The sequence below is a fragment of the Tachypleus tridentatus genome, chromosome 4, assembly GCF_004210375.1.
Source record: "Tachypleus tridentatus isolate NWPU-2018 chromosome 4, ASM421037v1, whole genome shotgun sequence".
In the NCBI taxonomy this organism is placed as follows: domain Eukaryota; kingdom Metazoa; phylum Arthropoda; class Merostomata; order Xiphosura; family Limulidae; genus Tachypleus; species Tachypleus tridentatus.
In genome coordinates, this window is record NC_134828.1 from 37,052,642 (window position 1) to 37,064,172 (window position 11,531).

At 34.6% G+C, this 11,531-nt stretch overlaps 1 long non-coding RNA gene across 2 annotated transcripts; it reads right to left on the reverse strand.

The window, feature by feature from the left end:
* Nucleotides 1–2,207: 2,207 nt before the first annotated feature.
* Nucleotides 2,208–7,120, reverse strand: LOC143248853 (uncharacterized). 2 transcript variants are annotated; one of them, XR_013027223.1, is made up of 3 exons: nucleotides 6,033–7,120; nucleotides 4,767–5,231; nucleotides 2,208–2,545 (listed from the first exon to the last, which is right to left on the reverse strand). It is a non-coding gene; the product is annotated as an uncharacterized LOC143248853 (long non-coding RNA). The 2 variants fall into 2 exon arrangements; XR_013027222.1 differs by lacking the exons at nucleotides 4,767–5,231; nucleotides 6,033–7,120 and adding an exon at nucleotides 3,753–4,224.
* Nucleotides 7,121–11,531: the final 4,411 nt, after the last annotated feature.

Consider the following 11,531-nt stretch of genomic DNA (forward strand, 5'->3'; position numbering starts at 1 on the left):
CCTGGTCCACATTGAAAAGAGAACAACAGTAGATATGGAAATATAAAAACAACAGTAATGAAACACTTACAGAATGGGGCAGGCTCAGATGCAGATAACTGTGAATCCTAGATCTGAGATCAGAATGGAACCAATCACATGTTGCACAATATTAGAAGTATCACTGACCAGTAGTGAAATATATATGTAAAAACGACACGTTTGGGTTGAGATTTTTTTTTTTTAGGTGTAGAGGAGTGAACAAAGTTTTAACCTTCTTCGGTCATCGTTGTTTGCTCCTCCATATAAAAAAAAATTTAAATTTCAACTCAAACCAGCCGTTTTTACATATATATTTGTCTACAAGTGGGTTTTCTCGTCATCACTGACCGGTAGTGTCTTTACTGTCAGTACACTATTGAATGACTACTGCGAAGCAGTGTTATATATCTTGGAAGATGCCAGAAACATGAATACATAATCCAATAAATCCATGAAAATGTTGTTGAAGTGGCATGTTTGTGTTTTTATTTTATGTATCAGTTAAAAATAAACTGATCTAGGTATGACGACTGTGCATAAATAAAAAGATGTGGGAAAGAACTGGGATGCCAGATTAAACAATGAGAACAGATATAGGAATAAAAGAATAGGTCAATTAAACAAATATCAAAATGAAGGTAATTCAAATGAATGTTCCACTGATATGTTTTAAAATATATATTGTTCTTTCAGATAAAAAAGAAAGTTAAGAAGAGAGGGACTAAACAATGAATAGTAACAAAAGATTAAAACAATAATTACAGAAGGCAAACAGTGCCTAGGAAAGAATGAGCCTGCTGGTTCTCATGCAGATTACTATGAATGTAGGATGTATCATTCTATAATTGACTGGTACAATACATGTTGAGATGTACAGAAGTTGGAAATTTATTAAAGGCTAGTAACCTGCACACAAATTTACATGGTGATACGTGTAATGTATTAGCTCTTTGTGGTGCACAGAAATGAGTAGTGTTTCTGAACATTTTTCTCATGCTGCTTAACACACATTTTTAATTAAACAGCAAGACCCTCATTCAACTGTTTAGTTCCCTTGAACATAAGTAGATTATTCTGAAGTTAGATAAAAAAGTATCTATTGCAAATAATATATACTGATCACTGTATCTGAAAATTAATGCAACATTAAATTTTTGGTATCCAGCATATGAATACAAACAATATCATTAATTCATATCTGAGCATTTTAATAGAAAATTGAACCTTTTACCACTATATTTGTTTGCTCATAACTCTTTCTGCTTATAGTACAGAGATGCCAACTATTTCAAATGACTGAGCGTTATGATTGTAGACAGAGCTTTTTCACAGTTTTAGTCCTTTTAGATTTACCAGAAACAAGACAATGTGGTGAACAAGGCCTCTTTTTTCCATCTTGTGAACGATCACATTGGTGTTTCTATGCTGCTTAGAAAACGAGAAATACCCATCTATGCGAGTGCTGATTGGCTGACAAGCACTGATGACGTAACTATTGATTTCCCCACGTACCCAGTATGGAGAAGCACCTCACTCAAACTATTGGGAGACATTGGAGATACAAGTATTTTTTATTATTTCAAGCACAAACATGATTATTGCAAGTAGCCATTTGGACTGTCTTTTATTTATTATCAAAATTTATTTGTATCTAACTAGAACTTTTCTTTTCACCCCTTTAAAGCCCTGGGGGAACAATTTATCACTTTATTGTATAAGCCTGTATAATATATATAACTTGGGAGTTGCAACAAGTTATAATATTTGTCTGTATGAGTGTATAGTCGTAATGTATACACCAAAATTGTAATGATTTCACTCAAATTGTAATGGTTGGTATCTCTGATAGTATATAGGTTATCAACATCATAACATTTCCTGAAGAACAAATGTACAAGATATGTCTTTGTAAATAAAATGTATGTTTTTACATGTTTAATTAAATGCCAATACTGTATGATATAAACAAAATGTATAAGATTGTAAAATTACATCTGTGTTTATTGACGTTATTTTTTAAAAACAATAATAAAGCAATTACAAGTAATCACAATTATTAGAGAAATGAAAATAACCAAATGTTTATGTTTACTGTTTCTCTCTATATTTATAGTCGTTAATATGATATAAAACATATCTTTCAACATTTAAAATATTTTTTAGCTTCAACATTACAACCAAATTAAACACCAGATATTCCAAGATTAAAAGTACATCTGAATGAATAAAAGTCAACATACTAGTATTATTTGAAGCTTCTTAAAACTACAAAAAATTATCCAAACATAATTTATTAACATACAGGTACTCCTTCATTTGCTTTTGACATCGGACCAAACCCTCTTTCAAATCAGAAATATCTATTTCTGTTGATGATAAAGTCATTTCAAGCTCAAAGCACATGTTATGCTGTTTAGATAGCTGCTTAATCAGTTCAGAGTTTTTCAGTTTTTCTTCTTTCGAGGAGGAGTGCAAGTCATTACTTAGAGCTTTCCCTTCTCTGCCTGTAACTCCAAGAGCTCTTCTATCGGAGTAAGAAAAAAAAATATTGATTAAAGAGTTATTTCCTTAACTGAAAATCCATACTTTTCATACCTTTTGACCATTAGTGCTTTATAAGCTGTTCTTATAATCATATATAAATCATATATAAGTATGACAGAGATGAATTTATTGGTAATAGTAAAATTGAGAAATATTTTCACAAAACTAGCTTTTGTATTTTGAAATAAACTTAAAATTAAAGGAAGAATATTTATTAATATTAAGTCTTAGCATATACTAGGGCCGGGCATGGCCAGTTGGTTAAGGTGCTCGACTCGAAAAGATGCCTCTCTTTCAGCCGTGGGGCGTTATTATACGATAGTTACTCACTCTATTTCTTGGTAAAAGAGTAGCCCAGGAGATGGCGGTGGGTGGTAATGACTAGCTGGCTTCTCTGTAGCCTTACACTGCTAAATTAAGTACGGCAAACGCAGATAGCCCTTTAAGAGTTTTGCTCGAAAATCCAAAAAACAAACAAACTATATATTAGAGATTAAAATATTGTGTAAGTTTTGAGTCACACTATTACTACTTCTTGTAAGAAGTAAGAATTATTTTCATTAAACTTGTATAGTTTATATGGTATTTGAATTATTATTGTCAATAACAACTCGGTGAAAATGAATTGAACCTACTATGTATGACAAATATGTAAAAGGCCCCCATTGGCACAGCGGTATGTCTGCAGACTTATATTGCTAAAAACCGTGTTTCGATGGTCGTGATAGCGCAAATATCCTTTTGGTTTCTTACCGCCGCACTCGGGGGAGATAGCCAGATGTGGCTTTACTATAAAAAACACACACTTTTTGGCCCAGCATGGCCAAGTGTGTTAAGGAACTCGACTCGTAATCCGAGAGTTGCGGATTCGAATCCCGGTCGCAACAAACACGTTCGCCCTTTCAGCCATGGGAGCATTATAATGTTCGGTCAATCCCACTATTCGTTAGTAAAAGAGTAGTCCAAAAGTTGGCGGTGGGTGGTGATGACTAGCTGCCTTCCCTCTTGTCTTACACTACTAAATTACGGACGGTTAGCGCAGATAGCCTTCGCGTAGCTTTGCGCGAGATTCAAAAAAAGAAACAAACAAAAAACCTTTATTTCACCCGTGTAGGTTAAATTGCACGTGTCACGACGTTTGACGCGTTATTTTCAAAATTTTATGAACTAACATTTTAACCACTTACGTCAATGAGATTAGCATCAAAACGTAGTTCATAATCTAAATTTTAAAATTATATATGTTTTAATTTCTTAATTTAAGAGGAAATGTAAAGACAAAAGTTAAGTATCTGTTACTGTATGTCACATAATACGTCCAGCTGTCTTGTTACTCAGTTTCTATTTCATCACGCCCACTATTCAACATGTACAAATACATAAAGAATTAGAAACTCGAATTTGAGATTCAGACCTGATAAATATAAAATAAGAACCTCCCTCTTCTATGATTTGTCGAGATAACAATACATTTAGCAAATCAACTTGAGTAACTCCGCCCTTCAAACCAATCATTTGAAAGTTCTTAAGTACTATGACCAATAGAAAGAGTAAGTAGTAAGAACTACGTAAACCTGCTTAGTCAGTTCCCAGTATACAAAAATCATACGTTCACATTGTATCCCCGCTTCAACAGAATTACACATATCTGTTATTACTATTTAAGAACATTTCTGTATCTCCTTCATTCACAACAGACTGTTCTCCAACTTCTAACAGAATATATACCTGTTTATCCCTCTTTTAGTTTAATCAGAAGTCTATCTGTCAGTGAAACTCTCGTAAGCTAAGCCTCACTGACATTGCAGTTTTTACTTAACAATAGCAGTGACTGGGCAGTTACTACGGGTTGCCATACTTCTCTTATTGTTATGTATTGTGTTTACGTCAATCGTGTTACCAATAGTGCACTGTGTGCATGCCATAGTGGAACGTATTGAAGTCAAATACGTATTCCAATTTCATTCAACTACAACTAAAGTTCTCGTAAGTTGTAGATTTACAAATGATTCACAAAATTTTCACCGGAATTACTCAGAAATCAGAACTGAACAGTCAAGATTTAGTTTAAGGTTGTTGTGTTTTTTTTATGTAATACTCTGACTGCGACTCTGATAGTGAGATAGGTACCAATAAAACATACGAATACAATTCAAAGTCGATTAGCACCAGACGTTTCAAAAAGTGGTTGTTTTACTTACCTTTTAGCCGTTTATTCCTTTCTATTAGCGCCAGTCGATTAATTAACAGACGTTTCCAGCTTGGTCTTCGTCAAGATATCTCCCAGCATTGTTTGCTTTTTATCTACAGTATTATTATGCCTTCTCTATTATCATTATGATAGCGTTATAAACCTGTCTAACTGAGGCAAGAACGGTTTATGTACAATCATACCAATTATAGAGTTCTCATGCTGTTTAGAAATGGAGCACATGTTACAGCTCAGAACTTGTCCTCGAATGTTTAGTCAATTACATAAGGTTAACACTCTTAATCCAAACCCTTTTCTAGACTAAAACACTATAACAGTAACTTGTCTCAAACTCGAGCTAAAATACAGTGAGTGCCAACCGACTTTTCAAGAGACATGACGTCATACAGAATAAGGGCCAATGGGATGAGTTTGTTTTTCGGCACGTAGGACGATCGTGACTTCGGAAAGTTATCTGTTAAAGGAAAAAAAAAGTAAATGCTATTAATGGTCAATTAATACATAATTTTGACGATGTGTTAATATTGACTGAAAATTAATTATGTGTAATGACTAAACATCAGTGACGTGTAGGTGATCACATCGCGCGAACACTTCTTATTTAGTTCCTCATGAAGTGGAAGAACAAACAGTCGTTAATAATATTAATAATGTAATTCCTTGTGTTTGATAAAAAATACTATTTGTTAGTCCGTTACTAGTCTATGAGTGGTACAACGTGATTACCAATTAATTAGTCATATATTCCTTGACTCTTGGTGATGTCTCGTGCCTTAATATTAACCGGTCATTGTTCCTAAATGTCAGGTGATTAACCATTAACTGGTGAATTTTTCTTGACACTTCATGGTGTCAGATGAATAAAAATAAACTAATCGCTAGTTTATGACACTTCGTAGTTTCAGAGGAATACACATTAATTGGTAATTTGTTCATGGACACTTGGTAGTATCAGTTGAATAAGTGCTAACCGATCATATGCTCCTGGACACTTGGTGGTATCAAGTAATTAACCATTAAATGGTGATGTTTCCTTGGCACTTGATGGTTTCACGTAAAAACATTAACTGACCGTTTGTTCTTGGACTTGGTGATACCAGTTGAATGAGTATCAACTGGTATTATATTTCTGGGCATTCGGTGATGTCATCTGATTTAACGTTAACTTATCATATTTTAATGAGGAATATTTCATGATGTTTGACTACATTCGTAAAGTCGTTTGATAAAAAAAGGAACAGTTAATGATGTTTACCCGGATACTTTCTGGTATGGGATGATGAACATCCATTCATCTTGTGACGGGTCTTTTCTGGTAAGCAGAGCCTTTACTGGACTAATAGGTTTAATTAAGGTGAAGTTTTCCTATATTAAACCGAAAGTTAAAATTCTTAAGTGGAATTTATCAACTTTCCAAATCAAATGTCTCCTATTGGATAAATTTCTTCATTGATGAGTCGATTCTGAAAAATGTTCATTTGCATAATTAATGATAGCAAACTTTAAGAGCTTTGTATATTAAATAATAATAATAAATACGTTTCTTCCAAATAAAACTTCGTTTTGTTTTCTTTCAAATTAAATAATACTGTCGTTTTTTATATTTGTTTTTTGAATTTCTCGCAAAGCTATTCGAGGGCTAGCGCAGATAACCCTCCCCAATTTAACAATGTAAAACCAGGGAGAAGGCAATTAATCGTCACCACCTAAAGCTAACTCTTGGGCTACTCTTTTACCAACGAATAGTAGGATTGACCATTACATTATAACGCCCCCACGGCTTAAAGGGTGAGCATGTTTAGTGCGACGAGGATTTGAATTCGCGATCCTAAGATTGCGAGTCAATCGTTCTAACCGCTTGGCTATGACTGGCCTACATCAATGAGTACAATATGTTGGAAGCACACAACAGAAGTACGATGTTCTGTTAAGTTTAATTGTCTGTTTGTTTGTTTTTGAATTTCGCACAAAGCTACTCGAGGGCTATCTGTGCTAGCCGTCCCTAATTTAGTAGTGTAAGACTAGAGGGAAGGCAGCTTGTCATTACCACCCACTGCCAACTCTTGGGCTACTCTTTCACCAACGAATAGTGAAATTGACCGTCACATAATAACGTCCCCACGGCTGAAAGGGCGAGCATATTTGGCGCGACCGGGATGCGAACCCGCGACCCTCAGATTACGAGTCGCATGCCTTAACACGCTCGGCCATGCCGGGCCATTTAATTGTTTCTGAGAGAAATGGAAGATGGTTCTAAACCAAATAGTACAATGTTGTGGAAGCATTTATCGGGATTATTTTCTTCCGTTACAGAGTGAAGAGTGGCCCTGAAGAAACAATCTTCCACTTTATGTTAGTTGGTAGAACACTAGCTTGTAATGCGAGTGGTCCAAGGCTCAAATCTTGTACGCAAAAAAAAAAAAAAAATCAAAATTATTTCAGTTGTCAAGAAAATAAATATGGGTTTGTATTCACAACTGGTAGCAACATGTGATGATTTTTTAACACACAGTAAGTTAATGAAAGATTTTATGGTCATAGATGAAGCGATGGCTGTTTTCTGAATACAAAACAGGAACCTGGATGTAGTACAGATCGGATCTCTGTGTTTTGTTACATGGACCTACATGAAGTGATGAATTTTTTTGAACACATAACAGGAATTTGGATATCGTAAAGGTTTGTGAGGCAGATCCAATGAACCATATACTGTTATACATATTTTGGTGTTTGAAAATTTCAACTTGAATTGCACTTTCCAGGTTACATGAACTAAACAGTAAGATCAGAGATCCTCTGGGTTGAGACATAGTACTCTCTATTTCAGACACGCAATTTAGAAGACAGCCACCAGTATTCACCACCTAAACAGAAGGATTGGATATTACAGTATAACACTCCTACAGTTGAAAATGCTAAGCATGGTAAATGGTATGTCGCCGCCCAAACCTTGGGCCTTTCGATTCGAAAACTCTATAACCAGTATGCTATGCTTGATCGATATATTTCTATATAAATATTATAGTGTCTGTTGTATGTCCATGTAACTACTTCGCACGATGTGTATGGATCTTCACCAAAATTGGTATGGAGATTCATTAGATCCATGCGGGAGTACACACAGATTTCCAGTTTTACATCTGGCAGTTTTATGGGCGTTGCTTTGTTGTTGTTTTTTTACAATTGTATGTAAGGCGATCAGCTTTGCATGCCCTACGATAAGATTTCATTAATCATGAATTTACATACCTTCCGTCCAGTTAGTTTATTAATAGATTCTAGTGAAACAAAGAGTACTGGTTAAGCTGGTATATTCTGCACATCTTTCGAGGAGCAGGTACCATATGCAGTTCAACAGCTTACGTCTATGGTGTTATATAACCATGACTACTACTTAAACTAGCGTTCTGGTGCAACTTTATCATATTTAAAAACGGCTAGTATGGGTAGAGAAAACACTAGTAAAGGAGCGAACATCTTCAGGTTCACAAAAAAGAAAGTGTTACTGACCGATAGCTGATCACATGTTTGAAGGCGGTTGTGTAATTGAGTGTAGGAATTTAGAGGGCGTGCTTAGATATATTACATACCAATATAGCCACATCAATATTGTTTTCATGTTTCTGACATGTACTACAACCATTCCTAATTATTACATTGGAACATCAGTTCTTTTATTGTGTAATCTTAACTAAAATTCACTTTCCTGAAACATTTATATTCAACGTGCTATTATCTCTTCCAGAATTTTATAGGTTATTAATGATTCCAATGAACTTTCTGTGATAGAAATATTTCCAGTTGTGTTTTATGAAGACAACCAACTTTCTTCATCACTAAGTGTCTGTGTTCAGGAGCAATGAGCATATGCAATTGAAAGTTATATTCTTGCGACAGAGATAACACTACATTGACTGTGTTACAAATACCTAATTACATAATGTAGAACTTAAAAACCCCACCTATGTAAGTACAATGAGTGTTTTACTCATCCAGCTCAACTTGCTAGTATTAAACCATGGAACACTGCTTGGACAAACAAAGGAGACTTAACTCTCTTCTATACATGTAATCGGACATTCCACTGTTTCTTCGACACAATCTGGGAAGAATTGGATATATTTTCTATAGAACATCAGCTCGCCTATTTCAAAAGTACAACTGACTAACATATTCCGTGTTACGTGGAATCAAATCAAACTGAGCTAAAGATTCGCCTCTCTTCTAAAGTACAGGCACTTTATATTTGTCAGAATGAAATCAATATTCATATATATGTAAAAAACGGTTGGTTTGAGTTGAGAAAATATTTTTATATACATAGAAGCAAACAACGTTTCGACCTTCTTCGGTCATCGTCAGGTTCAAAAAAGAAAGAAAGAGGTAACTGACCGATATCTGACCAAATGTTTGAAGGGTGTTGTAAAACTGAGTGTAGGAATGTAGAGGGCGTGCTTACTTAGATGTTTGATTATATATATATTAATATAGATATGAAGGTGTTTCTTTGTATTGGTTTATTTTGGGTTTAAGTTGTTGTATAAGTAAGGCTTCTTTAAATTTGCGTTTGTTCATGTTTGTTTCTTTATTTAGTATTTGGATGTTTTCTATGGTTATGTTGTGTTTATTTGATTTGCAGTGTTCGAAAACGTGTGAAGGTGACTTTTTGTGTTCTTTGAATCTAGTTTCCCATTTTTCTACTTGTTTCTCCAATATAGAAATCGTGACAGTTATCACATTGTATTTTATAAATAATGTTGGTGTTGTGTTTGTCAAACATGCAATCAGTATGTCACGATCAGTTGGTTACCGGTCAGTAACACTTTCTTTCTTTGTGAACCTGACGATGACCGAAGAGGGTCGAAACGTTGTTCGCTCCTCTACTTGTGCTTTCTCTATCCATACTATCCGTTTCTAAATATATAATTTTCTTTACAAGTGGGTTTTCTCGTCATCACGGTTCTGGTACAACTTTTTGTATCTACAGTTTTATATGACAATGGCTGCTCAACGTAGCGTTCTTGTAAGTTTTAAATTTTTCGTTTTTCTAATGGTTGATTATTTAGAATTAAGCACAAAGCTATACAATGGACTATCTGTGCTCTGCCAACCACGGATATCGAAACCCGGTTTCTAGCGATGTGAGTCCGCAGACACACCGCTGTGTCTTCAGGGGACTTTCTAGTAATAAGATTATAAGGAAAAGTAAAATAATGATCTGAGTTCATAAACTTATGTTTTTTGTTTTCATAGAATTTCAGCTTAAATAATATCTTTGTCTATCTCATTCGTTCTCATTTGCATGTCATCACAACCCAGTAGGTGTCACTATTTGAAAAATGATTACTTTGTTTTTTCATTAGAATACACCACGTGCTACTCGTGAACTAGTTGTAGCCTTGAAGACAGTAGATAACCATCCGTCTCTAATAATCACGAATTTTGGAGTCCTTGAATTACGATATTTTTATACTTTAGGAATTACGTGTTCTACTGACCAAGAAAAGCTTTGAAAATCGTTTCTAAAATTTAAATAAATTAATTACATTACTCAAATGTTAAGGTTGTTTTAACTTTAATAGATTAAGATATAAAAAATTAAATGTTCTGTGATTATGGTTTGCTTAGTGACCATTGTTTCAAAATCATGATGCAACAGACGCAAGTTCTTGATATTTGCATATGTGAATATACAAAAATTATGATTTTTCCCCGAAAGAGGGCCACAGATCGCCTTGAAGAGTCATCTGCTCTAACCACTCCCACCAGTCAGTGATTTGACACCTAAATGACATCCCATAATAGATGTTTAATGTTGAGTTTGTACTATTGTTACGGCAGTAAAATGTGCACCTGCCATGAATCACGAGAAGCATTATGCACTCTGTAGGCCACAAAACAGTATTACATATGAACTTCAAAAGCAAAAATAATAATATTTGTTACTCTTAATTATGGTTTCATTTACTTTAAAACAAAATGCTTTCGGGAATCTTGCGGAAGTACATCTAATATCTAGTCACTTATACACATATAACATAAGGGCCATTTTACCCGATGGACAAAAGCAGCAGTTGCCCAGGGTCATTTTGTCGTCAGAGACCCACTGCGTGTTGTAAGCATAGAAATAAATAATAAGATAACATACATATGTATATATATACTATTTTTTAAATTATTCTCTCACTAATACATTCAATTTATGGTATTTTCTTAAAAGCAAGAGAGATAATAATTTATTCTTTTCCTGGCCCATAGTGCCTTAACTCTGACTAACTGGTTGAAGTTAAGCACAAAACTACACCACAAGCATCGAAACCCGGTTTCTAGCAGTGTGAGTCAGCAGACATTCTGTTGTGCCACTGGGAGGACTGCCTTAACTCGGCACACCATGATATCTACATATGTGTGAGAGAAAAGTGTGCTATATATTTAGACAATACATTTTGAATATCGTGATATTGATTAACATTAGTGTAAGAATGACAAGTGATGGTGGTGGACTTTCAGGTACCAATATTTATCAGTTTCAGAGCATGGTCGTCCATAATTTTAACTGATAGACCAGAGGGAAGAAAGATACTCACACTCTCGAGTTGCTCTTATCTGACGAATTAGTGGTATTTGAACGTTATTTCTAAAGAATGGTTTTCCTGTAACTGGAAAATTAATAAATCCTTGGGTTAAATTTCTGGGCACGATAACCACAGCTATCCGAAATAGCATTACATTTATACACACCTTTAGTATTTTG